We start from the raw sequence: 23873 nt of genomic DNA on the forward strand, positions 1-23873 counted from the left end.
ACTTCACAAATGAATGCACTTTCTCCAGTGGTTGTTAAACTGGAATTAGAATAGTAAATCCGAACCCCTGGCCTCCAAATTTTGCAGGGCATTAATTAGAATAATGTATTTGAACAGTTGTTTATTTGTTTGTTTTAAATACTTTTGTATTATAGTTACGTTACTACACTATACTATTATTTTATCTGGGATTTTTAAAGATATTTTAATACTATTTAGTTTGAAATTATATATTTATGAATGCCTTAATTTTTTAAATCAAATTATCTATCCTTTTTAAAAAACAATAATTACTGCTTTTTATTTTTTTAGTACGCTGTTTTTTTTATATGTATATATTATTAATAAATACTATTTCTAATGGTTGAATAAATGTAAAACATATTTTATAAAATTATTTTTAATTATATTTTGGTGTGGTGTTTTATTTGTTGACATAGATTCTAATTAATATTTGTTTTTATTTGAGAATTGTTTTATGTGTATAAAATCTATTGTAATTTAATACTTCATATTAAAAATATTATAAATTAGTTATGAATGTTTCTACAAATTTATATTATTTAAAAATGTTAAAGTTGTTATATTAATATATTATTTTTTATATTTTATTTATGTTTTTAATATATTTTAATCTATTAACTTTATAAAATATGATTCAGCTTTCATTTTAAATTGCGTTAATGTTAATTACAATTAAATATTTGTGCTTACTATTATATTGTCGCCATTTTGGGCCACAATATTTTTTGGCTGCAGTACTTTTGTAGTCTACATTGTAAATATGTATAGTTGCTAATTCTGTGGCCAATGCTTTGACTATAGCATTTTTGTTCCATGATATTCCTGTGGTCAATATTTTGTCATGCAAATCTCTTCTCTGCCTCCTATAATATTATGGTAACTTACAAAAAATATGAAGTGCATTCACCTAAGACAATTTAGACTCCTGCCATAGTTTCTGAAGATGCTATCCCATAACTACTTTGGGTGTACATTTGGGGTTATTTTATTTATGCGTTTAAAATTATTATACAGAACACCTGGGCTGCAAAGTATTAAGACATTTTATATATAACTAATTTTAAAAATGAGATCAAGCCATAGAAATCAAGACATTAAGGGGCTGATTACGATTTCGGGCGGAATACTGTCCGCCAGACATCGACTTGGTCCTGGGATCAACCGACACTCGGTCGGCAGTCCCGACCGGTCCATTACAGTGGGACTGAACACTGTTCGGTCAAATGCTCCCTTTTCTTAATGGAAGTTTGTGTTGCGGCCGTAAACTGGCCGTAACATAAGCTCCCATTGAGAAAAGGGAGGTACAGTTGATTCCTGCACCTCATGGCAGGCACCTCAAGGTGCCTACCACAAGGTGCAGGGACCAACAGGGGGGCACCTAAGTTGCCACCTCGACCTCCAACCGGATGCCATACCCTAAAGGGGCCCTGCTGGGGGCCCCCAAACAAGTTTTCCAACGTGGTTTCCATGTTGGACAGGCCAGCATGGAAATCATGTTGGAAACTGTGCATCGTAATCTCTGGTGCCGAAAGTCCCGCCCGCCCGCCCGCCCTTGAGATTACTGGCTGGCTTCCGAGGGGCAGAAGGTCGTGATGAAAGAAAGTAAATCATTTTCCTGCCATAAATTTAAGAGCTCATTGTCGCTGGCCTGGACAAAGGTATGTTTTGCAAAAAAGCTATTTATCACTTCTCTTAATCTCATAAAGTCATGCAATAGGAGATCGTCGTTCTCCATGAGGGGAATTGCCCAGTTTGTGGCATTGTCACCTAGATAAGAAATCACTAATGCAATTCTAGCAGTGTCTGAGGGAAAGGCTCCAGGATTATATAGAAATTGTAGTTGACACTGGCTCCAACACTCATAAAATTTTGTACTGTCCCCAAAAAAGTGCTATTGCGCTGCTAATGAAATGTGGGTAGGGGTTGTCACGTTATGTTGTTCGGGTATTGTTCTGCTTGGGTTTTCGGATCAGATAGAACCCGCTCATCAGAGCCTCACTAACCCAGCCAGAACGTTACCCCCTCCCTAGAACCTATTTACAATCCTACAACCACATATATCTATCACCTAAGGACAGGGGATTCCTACTATGCATACCAAGATCTCATAAGTGGCGGCCTCGCGGTCCCATACGAACCCAGACCTCTCTGCCCATACGACAGTATCACAAGTGGCGGCCTCGCGGTCCCATACGAACCCAGACCTCTCTACCCAGACGGCAGTCTCAGCACAATCGGCGGCCTCGCGATCCCATACGGATCCAGACCTCTCTGCCCATACGACAGTATCACAAGTGGCGGCCTCGCGGTCCCATACGAACCCAGACCTCTCTACCCAGACGGCAGTCTCAGCACAATCGGCGGCCTCGCGATCCCATACGGATCCAGACCTCTCTGCCCATACGACAGTATCACAAGTGGCGGCCTCGCGGTCCCATACGAACCCAGACCTCTCTACCCAGACGGCAGTCTCAGCACAATCGGCGGCCTCGCGATCCCATACGGATCCAGACCTCTCTGCCCATACGACAGTATCACAAGTGGCGGCCTCGCGGTCCCATACGAACCCAGACCTCTCTACCCAGACGGCAGTCTCAGCACAATCGGCGGCCTCGCGATCCCATACGGATCCAGACCTCTCTGCCCATACGACAGTATCACAAGTGGCGGCCTCGCGGTCCCATACGAACCCAGACCTCTCTACCCAGACGGCAGTCTCAGCACAGTTGGCGGCCTCGCGATCCCCTACGAATCCAGACCTCTCTACCTAGACGGCAGTCTCATACGACAGTTCATCCTATGATCACCATAACATACAAAAAGGGAATCAGTCTCACTATTCATCAGATCACACAAGGATTGCTAGTTCGGGCATAGCCTGTTCTCAGGTTTGAGGGGCTCCTCTTTCCCTTATTCAGTTACCACTTACCTGATCAGGGTTAACATCTGTTCGTGTAGCCGCAGCTGACTAGAAGAATAGGCTACCCTCTTATACAAGAACACACAGCATATGTTGGTTCACTACAAACTGGATACTTTATTACTCATTGCACATACAATCACATAACATTACGATATAACACATAACCTGCAAAGAAAAGTGAAAGATTAAGTTGTACACTTTAATAAGAAAGGGTCGACATCACCTTAGTAGTATGTAGCCTGCACTCAGTGGTCATCTAGGCTCCCTTCTCGTCTGTGCCTCGGCTCGCCTGGAATCACCCTTCTCCGAGTCACTGGGACCTCTTCCTTATCGGCTACTCTCTCCTCTCTGGTTATTCTGTTAGGAAAGCATCTGTCTCTCAGTTCTTCTCCGCCTTCAAGATGGCGTCTGTCTTCCCTGGAATAAGTAGTAGCTCTACTGCTAACGGCTAGATGCCGCCTACGGACTGAACATGTAACTGCCTCAAACTTTCACTAATATAGAGGTGCATTTCCTCATGGAAAATTCCGGCCCGTAACCTGCCGCCCACCAAATTCTTGTACCTCCCCGTACCAAGGACACGTTCCCAGCCGGCCGGCCTGATGTAGTGTCTTCGGCATGAAGAAAAATACAATCCTTCGATAAGGGCCGGCCTGAACCGGTTCTCTCCAAGCGAATAACACCTCATAACTAAAACATCGCATTTGACCTAGAAGAATCCCAAGCTGCCGGAGCAGAAAGAAAGATGGAGTCTCTCCCGTTTGAGGCCTACCAGGCCTGCATTCAGCACGGCTCCATGAAATACCCTCACTACAGGACAGGTTATCCCTAATACTAACGAATCTATCCCCTAGGCTATATGTGCAAGCCCTGATCTATGGGGAAGAGCACAGAATCATGTCAAAGTGCCTAGTAAATAGGCTCCATCCACTACTATAACCCTTAGGCTTGAATGGTAAGAGACTGAAGTCACATTCAATCACTTGTTAACACAAGAAGGGGAAAATCGAGCAGAACATTTCACCCTTGACTTCAGTCTATTATACATTCATTAAACAGAACTAACATCTGTGGAAGAATAATATGAAACAAAACTAACTGATCTATGTCTATTACCAGGTGTGCAGAATTGAAGTAGTGAAGGAATACACTGAATAAAGCAACAGATGGAAATCAAAATGCCGATAGTAATCAGCAAAGTTTCCAACGATGCAGGGACAGCAACCAAACAAGTTGCCAAAATGTCGTTTACTGATCTCATCGGTGTCAAGCAGAAATGAGGGGCGCTAGTCACCCGTTTCGCTAGTGAAGTCCAAAAGTTCGATGACGAATCCCACGCAGCAAAGGAACGCGACACTCAGGTTTTCAACTCATCCCGGGTTGATGGGATCCCTCCTCTCTCGTCGCACCAGCCCGAAAACAGTCCAACGCCGACACATCCTGCAGCAACAGTCCAAAGAATGATCTGAAAGAGAATCAAATACAGGCATTATTCATTCTCGTAAGTAACATTTGTCAGCCGGGACTGCTTCCCAGCTATCTTTCCCTGGTCTCATAACTAAAATGGTATTATCTTGACCAGTTGCAATGACCTCTGCTTGTTCAGGGGGATTCTTAGGCGACTGCACCCAAACTCTGGCCCCAGGATTGTCGGTGGAGCCAAAACCTTTCTGGCCTCGTACAGTTAGCAACGTTGGGGCAGTGCCTTTTACCATCTCACCACTGAAGACAGGCATTATTAGCAATTGAGCCACTCGGTCAGTTTTATGTATCAGTAGGTCAACCTCACTGCTATTCAGCAGGAGCACCTTAATCTCTCCCTGATAATCACTATCAATGATTCCTCCAAGCACCTGAATGCCTTTTACAGCCAGCCCCGATCTAGGGGCAATTAATCCGAAATTTCCAGGTGGTATCTGAACACCAACACCTGTCTCAATGATGACTCGATCTTTACTTTTTATAATGGTGTCATCCATGGCATGCAAGTCTAAACCTGCCGACCCTGGGGTCGCTCTGCATGGAGCCAAAGCTCCGGGAGTAATCTCCCAGTACATCACAGTCTCTCTGATCTCGTTAGGTTTAGCATCAACATTCGGAGGAAACAAACGCATAAGTGGGGATTCAGCATTTAGAAAAGGACGGTTATTCAAAATCAATAGCGCTTGAGGCAAAAAATCTCGCCAATTCTTATACTTGTCATCTGTTAATTTGCGAAGTTGGTCTTTTAGCAGGCCATTCAACCTCTCCACAAGACCCGAGGCCTGTGGATAATAAGGTATATGAAATACCCATTCAATATTGTTTTCCACACAGAATTCCTGTACCAATCTTCCACGAAAATGGGATGCATTATCAGATTGAATTTGAAATGGCACACCATAATACATCATAATCAATTCCAATGTTTTAATAGTATTCAATTGGGTAGCTTGCTTACAGGGAAGGGCCACCAACAGGCCACTGTATGTATCAACAATGGTGCAAACATATTGACAATTCCTACTCATAGGAAGTGGACCAATGTAATCAATCTGCCAAATTTGAGCGGGCAATTTCCCGCGATGTAAATGACCTTTAACAATTTGGGGCACTTTGCGCTGCCTGATATGCTGACAAATGGGACAATGTAGAATAACATTTTTAATTAAATCTAGGGGAATATAAATTCCTCGATCAGCAGCCCACCTGCTAGTGGCTTTCTCTCCAAAGTGTCCTGCTTTCTGGTGGGCCCATTTCGCCAATCCCGCAATATCAGAATCTTGCGTGTCCACCACTGCCTCAGCAATTTTAGATTTCTCATCTGCAATATTATGAAAGAATTTGTCAAGAGAGTCTATCGGGGTATGAGCATCCACATGGAAGATTGTAACAGTACTCTGTGGGAGCATTTCCCAAATCTCCTGCCATAATTCTTTTCCCCACAATTCCTTGGAATGGATTTTCCAACTATGGGAATGCCAAGTCGGTAACCAAACTGCCAGTCCATTGGCAGTAGACCAAGAATCAGTAAAAATATGACATGTGCCAGGTAACTCTTGTTTCAGAACTTGATAAACAGCATAGAGTTCAGCAAATTGACTGCTCTTACCCTCACCAGTTGTACTCAGCAATTTTTGTGTGATCGGATTATAGGACACTGCTTTCCAATGCCGTTTCGTCCCTATGAACCTTGCTGAACCATCCGTAAACCAGACATGGTTTCTGTCCTCTGCAGACAAATCATCAAAAGGTTTACCCCACTTAACAGGAGACTCCTGTACTAAGGGTACGGAACATTCACTCTCAGTTTCAGTTGATGGCGCCCGTGCCACCTGCTCATGCAAAGATGCAACTCCTTTTTGTCCCACACGTGCCCTGTCTTGTATATACCATTTCCATTTAATCACACTCGCCTCTTGAGCGTGTCCAATTCGGTGAGTTTTCGGCGAACTCATAACCCACTGCATGATAGGAATTTCAGGTCGCAAAACTATATCATGTCCCAAAGTCAATTGCTCGGTATCCACCAGAGCCCAATAAAATGCAAGTAGCTGTTTCTCAAAAGGTGTATAACGCTCACCAGCATCAGGTAACTTTTTGGTCCAGAAACCTAACGGTACTCTACTCTTACCTTGTTTCTGCCACAAACTCCAATTCGCATAAAGGCCTTGTACAGACACATTCAAATCCACATCACCATCACATACAGGCCACAAATCCAGAGCATGCTGAATTGCTTCTTTTGCCAGACTGAACGCATCTTGCTGTGGTTTACCCCATTCAAATGCATTCTTTTTACGAGTGACCTGGTACAAAGGGGCCAATATTTGACTCAAATGAGGAATATGCTGGCGCCAAAATCCAAACAAACCAATGAAGCTTTGGGCTTCTTTCCTATTTCTCGGAACTGCAAAATCAAGAATTTTCTGTTTAACCTGAGGGATCACTTCTCGGTGCCCTTCATGCCAATTAATACCCAAAAATTTCACAGCCTGGGACGGACCTTGTAATTTATCCGGGTTGATTTCCCAACCTTTCTCACGCAAGCACTCAATGACTCTATCCAATTGGGTCTGAACATCCTCTTGTGATTCACCTTGGATCAAAATATCATCAATATAGTGACATATCTGAATTTGTGGATGAACTGGTACCTCAGCCAGATGCTCTGCCACCAGCCGGTGACATATCGTAGGACTATGCACATAGCCCTGAGGAAGACTTCTAAACGTCATTTGACGCCCGTTCCACGTAAAACTGAATTGTTCCTGACACTCAGGGGCAATCGGAATCGAAAAGAAAGCATTAGCAATATCAATGGACGCATACCATGTACCTGGATGTTTTTGGATTCTTTCAATTAGGGTAATAACATCCGGTACTGCAACAGTCAAAGGGGGTGTGTGTCTATTCAATTCTCGATAATCAACAGTCATGCGCCAAGAATTATCACTCTTACGTACAGGCCAAACAGGATTATTCCAAGCAGAAGTAACTGGGGTTATAACTCCTGCATCCACCAACTCCTGAATAGTGGTACTTATCTCTTCATGACCACCTGGAATACGATACTGCTTCTGACGAACCACTTTTGTCGCCTGAGGAACTTTTATGGGGGGCATTCTTAAACGACCAACCCGTACAGGCCTGGACGATATATAATGTTTAGTTCCAAATTGGTAACATCCATCATCTAAGTGCAAAGTCATTCCTTTCAAAATATCAATTCCAATTATGAACTCTAAGAGTGGCACCACTAATACAGAGTATTCTTTTCTAGGAATTCTACCTATTCTCATTTCAAGTAAGGTTTGAACTGCGGGAGTTTCCTTTCCACCTAATCCGGTAATTGTAAAAGGCTGACCTTTAAACTTCTTTGATTTTCCATGAATAAGAGTGGCCTCCGCTCCTGTATCTACCAATGCTCGGGCCCTTTGGATATTACGATGTCTCCAATAAATATCAATATCTACATAGGGTCTATTATCTCTGTGAGCCCATCTGTGTACTGGAGCTTGACCTATTTCCTAGTCCTTTTTATTGTGTTCTGTGTACCAGGATAAATCAGGATAAAGACTCTCACGGTTCCTAGGTATCGATACCTCCTGTTCATATCCATCTCCATTACGAAATGGATTACTGTTCCCTGCATTGTACTGCGGGTTTCGATCGGCCAATATGTGTCGATCCTCTCTCCTTCTCAACTCAGGGGATTGATCCCTATCATCTCTACGTCTGCTGTTAACATAATCATCTCTCCCCCTCTCTCTTTCCCCCTCTCTCTCCCTGTCTCTCTCACGAGGGGGGGACAAATCACGCGCATAACGTCGATCATCACGACGATCAGATCGCCCACGGCGGTCGTCATCACCGCTACCGTCAGAAAAACCACGATCACACTCAGTTGTCCGAACACGCCGGGCACCCTCCTTTCGATCCAAGCCACGTTTGCGAAACATTTCCCACAAACGAGAAGTAGTCTCACCATCAATGTCCTCCTTACGCACACCATCAGCCAGAAGAGCAAGAAACATATCACGTCTAGTAAATTTATTTTCACCAGGAGTACGAGTGTCAGGCCGGGACTGCCGTTCAGGTTTAAACCACTCACCCAACTCACCGAGTTGGCGTACCGATTCCAGCACCACAGATAACATGTTACCAGTCTGATTAATCAATAAAGTCATCATGACCTGCTTATAAGCAACAGGGGAAGAACGAATAATACGATTCCGCACAGAAGATGTCAAGAAAGCATCAAGCAACCGGTCAGCAGTATTCAGAAAAATTGCCGTTTTCATCACCTCCTCTTTGAGACGTTGCGCAGCATCGTGCAAAGTATACCACGGTTTGTCATTCACAGGCCAGTCAGACTCAGTAGGATATTTTTGATTACAACCCTCAGTCGCCAATTGAAGCAAAGAAATTTGACCACCACCATTAAAGTTACGAAAATGATCCTGTACAGTAGAATCCGAACTCAAGGAACAAAACTTCAAACAATCGCCAGCATCCAACATAATGCCAGCAGCGCCCAGTTCATAAAGGCGCACCATCCATGTGAGCAAGGGCTCACCAACTCGTTGCCGAAATCGCTGCAAAATATCACTAATTTCTTGTTGAGTAAAATCCTCCAAAGAGTCTAAAGCAATACCATTCGGAGCACCGGGAGCCTGCTGCACCTTCCGTCGAAAAACTGGATGCGCCGAGACCGCGGGATGAGCATCACAAGGAGCTCGACCAGTACACGTAGAGGAACAATCAGTGGAAGAAGCGTCGACCCCGCTCGAAGGACGAGCGCAATCACGGGGTGCACCATCAGAGGCGCAAGAAGCAGATTTACAAGCACGGCCGGAGCGAGAGGACTCGCGCTTGGCAGACTCCTCACCCGAGGAAGGAGAATCACTCGAGTTCCAGATATTACCATCCCATTCATCAGGATTCCAATCCAGTCCGGCTTTCGCCACGACCAGACGCACCTTCCGCGTCGAAACCCGACCACGCCGATTCTTGTATTTATAACGAGCAATTCGCACAGACGCTCTCTCGGCAATAGTTTGGTACGTCTCAAGTTTGTCAGCAAGCAACTTATTTTGACACCGTAACAAAGTATGAGCATTCTGAATCTCAACAAAGTTCGCTTCCAAATCCTTATGCAAGTTCTGCAACTTCAACAACCTCTCATGGAGAAGCCTGTACGCAGACAGAACAATCCAACCTCTGCGCCCTAAAACGGGAAGCTCATCACCCTTAGATACCGGCGCCTTCTGTAAGCAAGTAATCACATTAGCCGGCTCCGCCAGCTCCAAAAAAGAATTCCAATTCTCACTCAAACCAGTAGAATCAGCCCACTCACGGGCTAAGGCTTCATAAGGCGTTGAATCCCAACCGGGAATATCAACGGGCAACTTAAAAGTAGATTTCGACTTTCTAGAAAACATTTTTGAAAAGAAAGAAAAAGAGAAAAAGAAAAAGAAGAAAGAGAAAAGAAAACTACACGCAGGTATATACAAATAATATAGAAACAAAACCACGCACGCACCAAAGGCAAACACAATACAACCACAACGCACACAGGTTTCGTAAACGGTTCGTGACGCCAAATGTTCTGCTTGGGTTTTCGGATCAGATAGAACCCGCTCATCAGAGCCTCACTAACCCAGCCAGAACGTTACCCCCTCCCTAGAACCTATTTACAATCCTACAACCACATATATCTATCACCTAAGGACAGGGGATTCCTACTATGCATACCAAGATCTCATAAGTGGCGGCCTCGCGGTCCCATACGAACCCAGACCTCTCTGCCCATACGACAGTATCACAAGTGGCGGCCTCGCGGTCCCATACGAACCCAGACCTCTCTACCCAGACGGCAGTCTCAGCACAATCGGCGGCCTCGCGATCCCATACGGATCCAGACCTCTCTGCCCATACGACAGTATCACAAGTGGCGGCCTCGCGGTCCCATATGAACCCAGACCTCTCTACCCAGACGGCAGTCTCAGCACAATCGGCGGCCTCGCGATCCCATACGGATCCAGACCTCTCTGCCCATACGACAGTATCACAAGTGGCGGCCTCGCGGTCCCATACGAACCCAGACCTCTCTACCCAGATGGCAGTCTCAGCACAATCGGCGGCCTCGCGATCCCATACGGATCCAGACCTCTCTGTCCATACGACAGTATCACAAGTGGCGGCCTCGCGGTCCCATACGAACCCAGACCTCTCTACCCAGACGGCAGTCTCAGCACAATCGGCGGCCTCGCGATCCCATACGGATCCAGACCTCTCTGCCCATACGACAGTATCACAAGTGGCGGCCTCGCGGTCCCATACGAACCCAGACCTCTCTACCCAGACGGCAGTCTCAGCACAGTTGGCGGCCTCGCGATCCCCTACGAATCCAGACCTCTCTACCTAGACGGCAGTCTCATACGACAGTTCATCCTATGATCACCATAACATACAAAAAGGGAATCAGTCTCACTATTCATCAGATCACACAAGGATTGCTAGTTCGGGCATAGCCTGTTCTCAGGTTTGAGGGGCTCCTCTTTCCCTTATTCAGTTACCACTTACCTGATCAGGGTTAACATCTGTTCGTGTAGCCGCAGCTGACTAGAAGAATAGGCTACCCTCTTATACAAGAACACACAGCATATGTTGGTTCACTACAAACTGGATACTTTATTACTCATTGCACATACAATCACATAACATTACGATATAACACATAACCTGCAAAGAAAAGTGAAAGATTAAGTTGTACACTTTAATAAGAAAGGGTCGACATCACCTTAGTAGTATGTAGCCTGCACTCAGTGGTCATCTAGGCTCCCTTCTCGTCTGTGCCTCGGCTCGCCTGGAATCACCCTTCTCCGAGTCACTGGGACCTCTTCCTTATCGGCTACTCTCTCCTCTCTGGTTATTCTGTTAGGAAAGCATCTGTCTCTCAGTTCTTCTCCGCCTTCAAGATGGCGTCTGTCTTCCCTGGAATAAGTAGTAGCTCTACTGCTAACGGCTAGATGCCGCCTACGGACTGAACATGTAACTGCCTCAAACTTTCACTAATATAGAGGTGCATTTCCTCATGGAAAATTCCGGCCCGTAACCTGCCGCCCACCAAATTCTTGTACCTCCCCGTACCAAGGACACGTTCCCAGCCGGCCGGCCTGATGTAGTGTCTTCGGCATGAAGAAAAATACAATCCTTCGATAAGGGCCGGCCTGAACCGGTTCTCTCCAAGCGAATAACACCTCATAACTAAAACATCGCATTTGACCTAGAAGAATCCCAAGCTGCCGGAGCAGAAAGAAAGATGGAGTCTCTCCCGTTTGAGGCCTACCAGGCCTGCATTCAGCACGGCTCCATGAAATACCCTCACTACAGGAAAGGTTATCCCTAATACTAACGAATCTATCCCCTAGGCTATATGTGCAAGCCCTGATCTATGGGGAAGAGCACAGAATCATGTCAAAGTGCCTAGTAAATAGGCTCCATCCACTACTCTAACCCTTAGGCTTGAATGGTAAGAGACTGAAGTCACATTCAATCACTTGTTAACACAAGAAGGGGAAAATCGAGCAGAACAGGTATGTACCACCATGTACAGGGACTGTCTTTTGTTCTGATTCACTAAAATGTTAGGGTCAGAGAATTGGGCACTTGTCCTTGGGTATGGCCCCAAATCCGGTAACCAAGTTGATTGACGAGGATGATATCTCAGTAGCTCATCCATAAGTGATTAGTTTGCCTGGTGCAAGGACTGTACCTCATGTCGCATATAGGCTAGAGCCCTAGCCAAATCTAACAGACTATACGTTTCCTCAGTTGTATCTGTTAAAGCTTGAGCCAGGTCTTGGGCATTTATTAAGTTGTGATGGTCCATATCGTCCGAGCGGAGAAGGAGTGCAGTGGCTTGGCTTTGTGTCACGCCATACACCTTGACTACTTGTCCACAGAGATGATGCTGGACTTCCACTCACTCCTGGTGCAGCATCCGATCAGGGAAATTGGAAACTAGAATAAAGCATTGTCTCAGAAGGGAAGGGGGGTTGGGATAAAATAAAGAAAGAGACTTGGGTAGTCACGATCTGCCAAATTGGTCTTCTGATAAATTCGGTCTAGTCTGCTCAATAGTTCTCCACATAGTGTATAGCCTCTTCTGTTTGAGAAAGTGTGAAAATCTACACTAGACTAGCAACAAACATGTATCAGTGAATAGGCATTAACATAATTTTACATTCTGCACATACAAGTCATTAACATAACAACACCCACAGTGTACTCTATTACATCATAGATTATTTGTAGATGAGTTTTCTAGAAGTGATGTACTAGGATTTATCTTGTTACACAACAGACTTTTACAGAAGTGCATAACAGGACTGTTGCAGTATCCAAAATTATGCAAGCTCTGAAGCATTCAATGGTGGAGTAAACCTTGGGGTTGTCTTTGCATGCACATTCTCTTCAACCGTCTAAAATGCATGTGTCTTGCTTGTCCAAAGTATTGTTAGTTTGCTAGAGGAGAATTATAAATAAGGCATTGTCTTTAGTCGCTACTAGATAGTGCACTAACCTTAATAACATGGTCTGTTATCTCTAACCTCTTGTTCATTTTTGTTTTTGTAGGAGCAGATTCAGCGGATGCAAAAGGAGGAGATTGCCGGTGCCGAGATGTCAACAGTTAAGCGGGCATGCTGTGGGTGGTTGTCTGGTTTTTAAATAGTAGGCTTCTTGATTGCTCATGTAGGCCTCCAGGAGAGCACAAGGAAGAGAGAGATCCTTCTCTCTCGATGGAATTGAGTACAAGCAGTTCCATATTGCTCCCAAACCCAGGATGGCTGCAGTACATGTCCTCTGAAATCTCAGGAGATCTCGGGAGGCATGAGGCAGACACAGTGATCTGAGTACCTGGGCCCCGGGGCAAGCACATGGAAGACACATGGATATTAACAATGCACATTAAAAAATAACAATCAGAAAAGGCCATGACATATATTGCAAACAGTAGGAGAATGGCCCTAAGGGATTTAATAGTAAGATGTTAATATTGATTACAGCTTAAGAGCACCAACCGACCTTTGGGCCCCTGGACATACAAATGAGACCATAGGAACATCTTAGGGTGTAAGAGAAAATGGGCCATGAGGGACAAAAAAATTGTTCCTTTAACTTTGGCCCAATATACATATGAATCAGTAAGCCCATCCGACCTAGCAAACTAGAGGCCTATATCAAATAAGCCATTCTCAAGAAAGATATTTTAAACAGCAATATTCACTCAAATATAAAATTTACAGATTAAAACTACTTAATGTCAGACCAACAGTCCGGCTCCAGATTAAGCAGAGGCACTGAGTCAGCTATAATATCCAATTGGGATGACTTAAACTCACTGTGAACAAGAACGTAGTGGCTGGCATTTTGCCCATTGTTAGAAATGGGGGTCTCTAGTTGGCAGAGGTAGGTACCTTTGTCCACGTAGGGACCCTTCCTTCTAGTCAGGATACGGGAGTTACACTCCTACAATAACCCCTACTCATCCCCTTGGTAGCTTGGTAAGAGCAGTCAGGCTTATCTTAGAGGCAGTGTGCAAAGCATTTGCATATAACCAACAATTATACAGTGAAGACACTACAAAAGGACACCACCCCAGTTTAGAAAAATATCCAATATTTTTATATATCCAGAACAAGACCAAAAACAATAAAAAGTCACCACACAGTTCCCAGAAATCTTCAGTAAACAAAATAGATTTGAAATACAGTTTCTTGAAGTCGATAGCTCCGTTTGGGGCTATCACGGAGTCGTGTACAAAAATCCAAACAGTTTTGGCTGACGCAGTGTCGTGGTCCAGATACGGTGTCGGGAAGACCCGCAAAACAGTACCTTTAGAAATGTAGGGCGTTGGTAGCCTCTCGAAGAGCCCTGAAGGGCTGGCGTCCACAGGCATCAGTTCTAGAGGTCGGTGCGGGAGTCGTCGGGCCTTGAAGTCACAGGCGTTGCAGATCGAACTCCTCACGGTTGAAGTTAGGAGCGCCGGCGGGCCTAGGGGCTGCGGTGCGAAGTGCAGTGGTGCGGTGCCCTAAGATTGTGGTGCAGGCAGAGGCTAAGTGACAGTTGTCCAGTGGCGTCAGTGAGACCAGGGCTGTGGTGTGAAGTGATGCGGTGCTCGTCACGGTGCTGGCAGCTTACGGTGCAAGCAGTGGTGTCGTTGTTGCTGAAGCACTGTCGTCGGCTGAAGAACTGGAGTTGATGGTGCCGGCATCGGTGGGCCAAGGCTGAGGTGCAGGATGAGGACGGTGCGTCGTGTAATTTACGAGCAGTGCCCTTGAACCACAAGCAGCGGCGTCGATGTCGGTGTTGAGCATCGTCATTGGGGATACCAAGGCAGGATTGTGAAGAGAGACGGTGCAAAGTGCAGTGCCCATGTCACGGTGCAAGCAGCGGCTCGGTGGCGGCATCAGGTGGCATCGTCGGGGAGACCAGGGTTGCGGTGCGATGTGTGGCAGTGCCTTCAGGCCAGCCCTGACTCATCAGACTCTCTGGAGCCACTGCACATCCCCAGCCCCTGTCACCCCAAAGCCAGACAGTCACTACACATCCTAACAGAGGCACAATGGATGGCTAAGCAAAAAAACCCTACTTTCTATAAGTGGTATTTTCAAACACAGAACCTAAAAATCACCTTTACTAAAAGATGCATCTTTAGATTCTGAGTTCAGGCATACTAAATTTAATTTCCTATCTGGTCCTAATGGGAAGTTATACTTATAAGATGTTATAAATTAACTCCCGTGCTTTCCTATGGGCCAGATAGCCTTTAAATAGTGAAAAACGAACTTGGCAGTATTTCACTATCAGTGCATGCCAAACACATCAGGGCATATCTTACCTTTCACATACACTACTACCTGGCCACAGGGGTACCTTGGGCCTACCTTGGGGGTGACTACTCACATGTAAGAAAAAGGAAGGGTAGGGCCTGGCAAGAGGGCGCACTTGCCAAGTCAACATGGCAGTACTAAACTGCCAACAGACACTGCAGTGGCAGGTCTGAGCTGCCTTTGAAGGGCTGCTTGTGTGGGTGGCACAACCAGTGCTGCAAGCCCACTAGCAGCATTTGATTTACAGGCCCTGTGCACACACAGTGCGCTGTACCAGGTACTGACTAGTAAATCAAATAACCAATCATGGAATCACCGATCCATAACAACAGTTTACAACAGGAGCACTTGCACTTCAACACTGAACAGCAGTGAGAAAGTGCGCAGAGACACTAAACCAGCAAAAACAGAGTCAAAACCGGGAGGTCAGAAAGCAAAAAGACAGGGGAAACATGCCAAAAGATGCCAAGTATAACACTTATAGAATTATCAGCTGCATTGTCACTGTACGCCACCATGTGCTACTACAAAGACACCAACATCTCCGAATATGTGAAAATACTCTAAAATGGATTGCTTCAAACATCAGAGACTGACAAATTATCGTTTACCTTCCACCTTTCACTTCAGCTCCTCACATACAACACTGTGGGTTCAACACAGGGGTCCACCATATGCCGTTTGTTATTGAACATCTTTCTAGCCACTTTACCAAATTCGATGAAATCATTCAAGCTCATCTGTTACAAATATGCAAATAACACCCAAATCAGTCTAAAAATGGATGGCAGGAAGACCACCACAACTCAAAACTTGATGAATGCTTTCATGCCATAACAGATGAATGACGAATATCCTCCTAAAGCTCAACACTGCAAAGACAGTGATCATGACCTAGGGACAGTGGCAAAAATACTAACCTGCTGCCATATACCCCAAGGAATTCGAGGCTCTTCCAACAACATCAAGAGAAGTGAAAAACCTAGGGGTAACCATGGATTTCGACCAGTCCTTGATACCTCATGTCAAAAACATCACAAAGAGTGCCTTCTACACAATGAAAAAACTGTGTTGCATCATCCGATACCATAGATAACAACAAAAATGGCAAGCCATCATTACACTCATAAACTCCAAACTTGATTATGCCTACTATGTATATTTTGGCTCACCCATATTCAATATATGTACAATACAATTAATCCAAAATGCTGTCAAAAAACGCCTTTCCCATCTTCACCCAAGGAATGCATGATTCCAGACCTGTAATCACTCCATTGGCTACCTATAGATAAAAGAGCAATGCTCAAGGCACTCTGCATTGTCCACAGAGCCTCCCATGGAAAAAGACCACTATACCTACAAGTTAAATTCAAGTATCACAACCAAAACTGGATGAAGCATTCCAGACTCGAACCACTAACCATCATACCACTGTACCATAAACATTCCATATGAGGTACTGCTTTTTCAGACTTGGAACCCTTTACCAGCCACGATTCAAAGCATACAGAAGCATAAAAACTTCAGAAGACAGTTGAAAACATGGCTACTTCGAAGATAACTACATAATCCCACAACCCTTGGTCAGAACCCCGATAATTACAATTTCAAGTTCAATCTACACTTTGCAGCCCACAAATATGAAACACTCCAACCAGCACACTACTGACTATATCCAGGTACAATAGGAAGGGCTGCCCTATGGTTAGTCGGGCTTTTAGATCGTAATGTCACTTCATATATAACCCTTAGCACCCACACGAATACTAATACCATAACTCTCAGCGAGCAGCAGCCATCTATAGCTTAATCATCTTATACTCACATAAGACACATTTGCTATGAGTCTTGTCCCTCACCCAGTACTGTACAAGTCAATAAAGCAGCCATCATCAACTGAACATGCATGGAATAACTGACGAGACCTGTAACATACTTCGGACTGATCGGAGGATTCTAATCTAGTCCACAACTACAGGTCCCAACTAGCTATACACTATGATCACTTCTGTATATCTCACAATGTCATTCAGATATGGAAGGATAGTAAAAAATTCCATCTCAACACATCTCCCATATATTCTTCTGTCCAACCATGCCTGCTCAGGACCAAAATGTATAAACCAAATATCAAGTTGGACAAGCCAGTTCAGTAAGCATCTAAGTAGACTATCATCATAAAAACATGCCGCAAAGGGACCTACAGAGCTGCTCAAAGCTGCCTAATTCCTGAAAACCATAAACTATGCATCTGTCTCTCACACTTTTTCATCCACCACACAGTTAAGTGATGCGTCCCATAATGGGATAACTGCACCTTAGTGATCATCAGGGGCAACATAGAAACACTTCCTACATGGGATCAAAAACAAAGATAATAGTCTTTCAACCATGTGCCCTACATGATGTAGCTTGCTGTCCATGTAGGTAAGCACTTCAGTGCCATACTTAGGGGTAGTAAACAATATATAAATGCATCAATACAATACAATGCAACATTTTGCACTCTTTGCAATTGTTTTAATAGCCCACTACAGACACTCAAATAAAGAAGATTGGTTTCATTTTGATAAAATATTGGCTGCTACTACTTGGACGTGAAATTTAGTTTGAAAGTAGGGAAGTACCTTCCTTCAAATAGTTAGATAATAAATAGCAGGAAGTGACCATGCTTTTACTTGGGGTTCCATGGATAAGTGATTATCCAAAAAGATGCTCAATGGCTTTACCTTAGATGCAGACGCTGGTAGATCTTCAAGGAAATAGAATAAAATGATTCGATCCATCTTTTGGTATTTTTACCCAATAACAAAATCTTAGTTTTGTTTGCATTATGCTACAAACAGTGATGCACTATCATATTTTGCACTGGAAGGAGACAGTTGGATACCCCACTGGCATTGATTGCTTTATATTTGTCTAGCCGGTAAATTAGCTGTGTGTCATCTACATACAAAAATACACAGCAGCCAAAAGACCTTTCAAATAGATGAGGTGAGTGATGTATTACATTAATTAAATAAGATAGAGGAGAGTGTTGAGCCCTGGGGTAATCCGAAATGTATCTGTGGGGCTGCCTTATATGAGTCCAGTATAACTGTGAATGTTCTGTAAGAAAAAAATAAAAAACAAGCCTAGACTGATCCATCCATCACAAGCTTTTTAAGGGAACCAGGAAAGCTATTCTGGTCCACAATGTCAATAGCAACTGATAGGTCTAGCAATAGAATGTTAGGTCAAATGGGGCAATATTTTTAAAGTGATATTTAGAGCCCGATATTTATGTCAGATGACATTAAGTCAATCATATTCTGGGATCATACCCAGGCAGCAGAGTTTGAACTGTGTCTTAGCCATGATTATAACATACTTCTCCTATTTAACCATCATATCCTATTCTTTCCTTTGATATATATTATGCCTTGTGTTTATTTTTTGCATACTTTTTCTTACATGCTACTATTTATTGTAATATCCTATAACTAACCAACAATGCACTTGCCTTAGAATTGATGCACCTTGTACCTGTTGTGCCGTTGAACAACAACGAGCCCTAAGATAACCCTGGCCCCTAACAGACAAAGGGTATGATGGAGCTCTTTATCGCGCTCAAGGGAATCGATTGCTGAAGTCTACAAAGTGGTGACTGACGCGATTGGGGAGTTATTGCTATTACTAAATATGCCTATGGACTATGCTGCAGTCCTGCCAAGCTTTAATCATTTCCACACCCAAATGTTTTTGAAACTGAGGCAACACCTCAGTATCTGCTTAGATGCGTCACCTTGTAAATATGGCGCTACATGGCGCATTATTTACGCCACCACTGCATCACAAAAAGTGACGCAAGGGTGGCGTAAAAGTGTTGCAGGCCTTCATAAACAAGGCCCTTTAACTTTCATATTCCAGATTTGTTAACCTGCTATGCATTGCTGTTATTGCTTTGAGGTTTGAAACGTTGAAACTGAGAAGTTGAAAACTAACTACTAAATTAATCGGCTTTGCCTGTGCATGCGCGTTTTACCTTACTTTTAACATCCCCTTGTTCATGATTCTCAGAAGAGGGGGCCGTCCATGAGCCCAACAAGTGTAGCAGCAGCGCTCCAACAGAAGATGTAGATACATGGAGACAGATCCAGATAGAAGGGAGACATCTGGCGCAGGCTCAAGACGTGATACTTTCCACCCTGAAACAAGGAGCAGCCGACAATGTATGGGTTATTGTTTAAATAGCTGACACAACTGACTACACCCAAGACGGCCTACAATCTTGTGAGATCTGGTCGTCTTCCACAACTTTACAGATGGACTCAATCTTTTGAGATCTGCAGGCAAAGGCAAGTCTCACGCTTGTATAGCAGTAATCATAGAAGGTGGATTTGAGCTGCAGGGACAGGAGAAGCACAGCCCTGCACAGCACAGTTGGGATCAACAGATAACCAGTGAACAACTGAGAATCAAGAACATTGAATTTGGAAACATGACTAGTGGTTTCATATAAAAGTTGGCCAATCCTGCTTGACAGGTGGTATTGGGAGTGGTAGTGATGGAGCAAGGACTCGTAGAAAATAGACTTGTCCGGAAGTAATCCTCTCATTTAACTCACTAACATGTTAATAATTATCTATTGTGTAAAACTAACATGCACCACATAAACACATGAATTAGTGAAGCTGGCATTTGTGTTTGCTAATGCTAACCAACTCGTCCGAAGTACTAAAATCGCTTTAACAGGGAAATCTTTACTGCGCATGTGTCAACTGCATCTACGTAATATGACGTATTAAATCTTGGAGGGAAATTCTTGCGCATGAGTGTTAGACCTGGCACCTTGGAGTGGGTCTCCCTTCCATTTTTTGCTGTTGCCTCATGTGTTTTTGCTGGTGTTAGATGCTTTGGGCACTGTGCTACTGCTGTCAAGTGCCACAGTGCAAGTGCTCCCTATTGTAAATTGATGTATGAATTAGTGATTCCATGATTGGCTGGTTTGGTTTACCTGTCAGACCCTAGTACAGTGCACCAGGAGTTCCCAGGGCTGGTAATCCAAATACTGCTGGTGGGCTTGCAGCCCTGGTTGTGCCACCCACAGAAGCAGCCTGTAAAAGTGTGTCTAAGGTCTGCCATTGCAGAGCCTGCGTGCAGTCTGGTACTGCCATGCTGACTGGGCAAGTGCACCCACTTGCCAGTCCCTAAACCTTCCCTTTTCTTCATATCAGACACCCCTATGGTAGGCCCAAGGGCAGGGTGCATTATAGGTATAAGGTAGGACAAGCCCTGATGTGTGTGGCATGTTCTAATAGTGAATTACAGCCATTTTCGTTTTTCACTATTGCAAGGCTACCTGTTCTCCATAGGCCAGAATGGGCAGTTTGCTTATTACATCTTATAATCCTAACTGACTCAGGGAACATGGTAGAAATTCGAGTTTAGTATGCCTGAACTCAGAATGATAAAATACATCTTTTAGTGAAGTTGGTTTTAACATTCTGTTTTTGAAAATACCACTTTTAGAAAGTAGGTATTTTCTTGTCTAACCATTCAAATCTGCCTCTGCTAGGTTGTGTATTCTTTGTCTGGAGTTTGAGTGACAGGGCTGGGGGATTCCAGGAGACAGGGTGAGTCAGCCTAGTGGTGAATAGAGAGATCTGCATCTAGATGGGAGGGAGGAGTTGCACCTGGGATCTGAATAGGGCTGTGCCTTCCCTCCAAAATGCTGGCTCCACCTCCTGTGGTGCGTCTGATGTCTCTGCCCTGCTCTCTGAAAGGAAAGAAGGAGTCATGTAAACAAAGTGCTCCAGGACTGACCAGAACTGGTTTGGACTAGGCAAAGGCCTCTCTGACTTCAGAGAACAAAGAGAAACTTGGTATAAATATTGGGACCCAAACCCATGAACGTTAGATCACTTTGGAAACAAGAAGAAACCTTTGCTGAGGAGTGGAACCAGAGAGATTGAGGAGAGACTATCCCTGTACCTGGGGGATTGGCCTGCAGTGGTTGCCTGACTGCCAAAGAAAGGAGAAAGGACTTTGTGTGCATTTTCATTCAACTTGTGAAGGATCTCCAAGGGCTTGGAAAAGAGCGTGCCTCCTGCTGAAGTCTCAGGGACAACAAACTTCAACCCCCAGCTCCCCAAGAGTTCTTTAGAAGTGCCTGTAGCTGTATTTGGGCCTTCTGAGGGACTACGTGTCGCAAGGAGCTGGAAGCGTGACTCAAGAAGAAGAAGCATGTCGCCGTCACAGCCGCTGCCGTCGCATCACTGAACGAGGGTGTCACTGCTGTAGCTGTCGCATTGCACCGCATCACGAGAAGCGTCTTGCAACGAAGAAGATGCGTGTCGCCATTGCATCCGCTGCCGTCGCATCACGGATGTCGCCGCTGTAGCTGTCGCATTGCACTGCATCACGAGAAGTGTCTCATGACGAAGAAGAAGCGTGTCGCCGTCGCAGCCGCTACAGTTGCATCACGGAACAAGAGTGTCGCTGCTGTAGCTGTTGCATTGCACCGCAGAAGCACCTCGCATCCACGGAGAAGCGTGCCGCTGTCGGAGCCACTGTTGTCGCATCACTGAACAAGGGTGTCGCTGCTGCAGCTGACGCATCGAGTCGAGACTTCTCGCAACATTGAAGAAGCGTGCCGCATCAAGAGGAAGATGACATCTTTATTTCTTTGCACCAAAATGTCCTCTTATCATGGCGTTGCCCCCCCGCATCGCCCCGGAAGCGCAGTAAGGAATCCACGCATCACCATCGTTGCAACACTTGTGTTGCCCTGCGTGTCGCATCTAAAGGTACATTGACTCAAAGTGTCGCATTTTAAGATCTAAAGAGAACTAAGCCAATCCTACCATTTTTAAGTAATAGTATTGTGGATTTTTGTCGTTTATGGTCTTGTGTTAAATCTATATAAAGAATACTTATTTTTGATATAAAACTTGTGTGGTGTCCATCTGTAGTATCTCAAGGCGGGAGTTATTCCATCTGGCCTACGATTCCGCAACACTCCAACACTATTTGTGGAGCTACGGAAATTTCTAGAGAGATGGTCCCATATAAGCAATAGATGTTCAAGAGATTGGATGATTTTAATCATCGAGACAGCGAAGGAGTTAGTGGCAGCCCTAAACATACAAATTCAAGAATTAGAAGACAAACTCAAGAACAATACAGCTCTAGATGAGGCTAAGTTAAAACTAGATAGTATTAATGCCGACTTACATGACTTTGAGGAATATATCTTAAAAAAGAAAACGGAAAAACTTATATTAAATGGTTCACGCAAGAGAAGGCATACCCGTACCTCAGAGCCAACTACTATCAAGAGTGGCAAAATGAAAGCAACCCTCATGCATATGTACAGAACAACAAGAGAAAAGTGGTTACTTTCTCAGACACAAACTCTTCGGAATCGGAAGGTGATGCCCCTAACAACTATGAGGACACTCCCCAAGGCCAACGATCCTATAGAGGAAGAGGAGGCGAATATCAATCATACTATCAAGCCCCCCCACCTTTTTTAGGGAGAGGTCGGGGTCGGAACAGATTCCGTTACACGAAATCGGACAGGAGAGGATACCAGTCAATGGACCCTCAACCTCCTCAGATGTACATAAGGACCAGAAACCAGCAGTACTGGAGGAATTGATGGTCAAATCCAGAACAGATACTATACCTATCTTCAATATTTCAACACATATGTTAAAGGCAGAAGAAACAGCCGTCCTAAGTAGAGGATTATCCTTCGTACCCAACACGCATTGCAATAGGTTCAAACTTATGCAAGATATCTTTGCCTTCTTCAGGAAAATTCGCCTGAAGAAGTTCTTCTTGGGTAGAGAAGAAGGTGAGCCAGATGGTAACCTTTCAGGGTGTAAATTGAAATCTACCTTCACACCCACCCTGGAAATGGTGGGTGCTGAAGTATCTATCTTTGAGAAATCTGTCCTAAATGACATGAATAAATTATTGAAATACAACTACCATAGCAAATCCAATTTGACAGCTGGAGTGAGCAAGGCGCTCCTGGAACTGCAAAATACACCGGAGCTTACCATAAAGCCCTGTGATAAAGGAGGAGGCATAGTCCTTATGGACACTAAGAAATACGAGGAAAAAGTCTACCAAATGCTAAATGTAGTTGAACACTACAAACCCATAAAATCAGGAGCTATTACAAAACTGAAAGAAACTATTGATCACACAACTAGCAAGGCCTATGAGGAAGAAGTCATATGCGAGAAAGAATATTATTTTTGAATAAAATGAATGCAGTAATTCCAGCATTATATGGTGTGCCAAAAACACACAAGGATATTCAAGACCCACCACTACGTCCAATAGTTTCTTCAATCAATTCCTCGACTGAACCACTATCTAAGTATGTGGACAGGTTTCTATGCCCACTTACCACCCAATACAAATCTTATATCAAAGACACAGGGGATATTATCAAAAAATTGGAGAATATACCCTATGACCCCAAGAATGAAATCCTGGTCACCCTAGATATCGAAGCGCTATATACAAATATACCGCAACAAGAGGCA

The 23873-nt window shown here is 44.3% G+C and overlaps 1 long non-coding RNA gene across 1 annotated transcript in view; it reads left to right on the forward strand.

The window, feature by feature from the left end:
* Positions 1-23873, forward strand: part of LOC146822799 (uncharacterized) — a 121740-nt gene that overhangs the window by 92155 nt on the left and 5712 nt on the right. The window contains exon 2 of the long non-coding RNA XR_014962078.1: positions 13070-13123. This is a non-coding gene — a long non-coding RNA (uncharacterized LOC146822799). The remainder of the gene's footprint in view (positions 1-13069; positions 13124-23873) is intronic.

This window comes from Triturus cristatus, chromosome 5_2 (assembly GCF_964204655.1).
Source record: "Triturus cristatus chromosome 5_2, aTriCri1.1, whole genome shotgun sequence".
Classification (NCBI taxonomy): domain Eukaryota; kingdom Metazoa; phylum Chordata; class Amphibia; order Caudata; family Salamandridae; genus Triturus; species Triturus cristatus.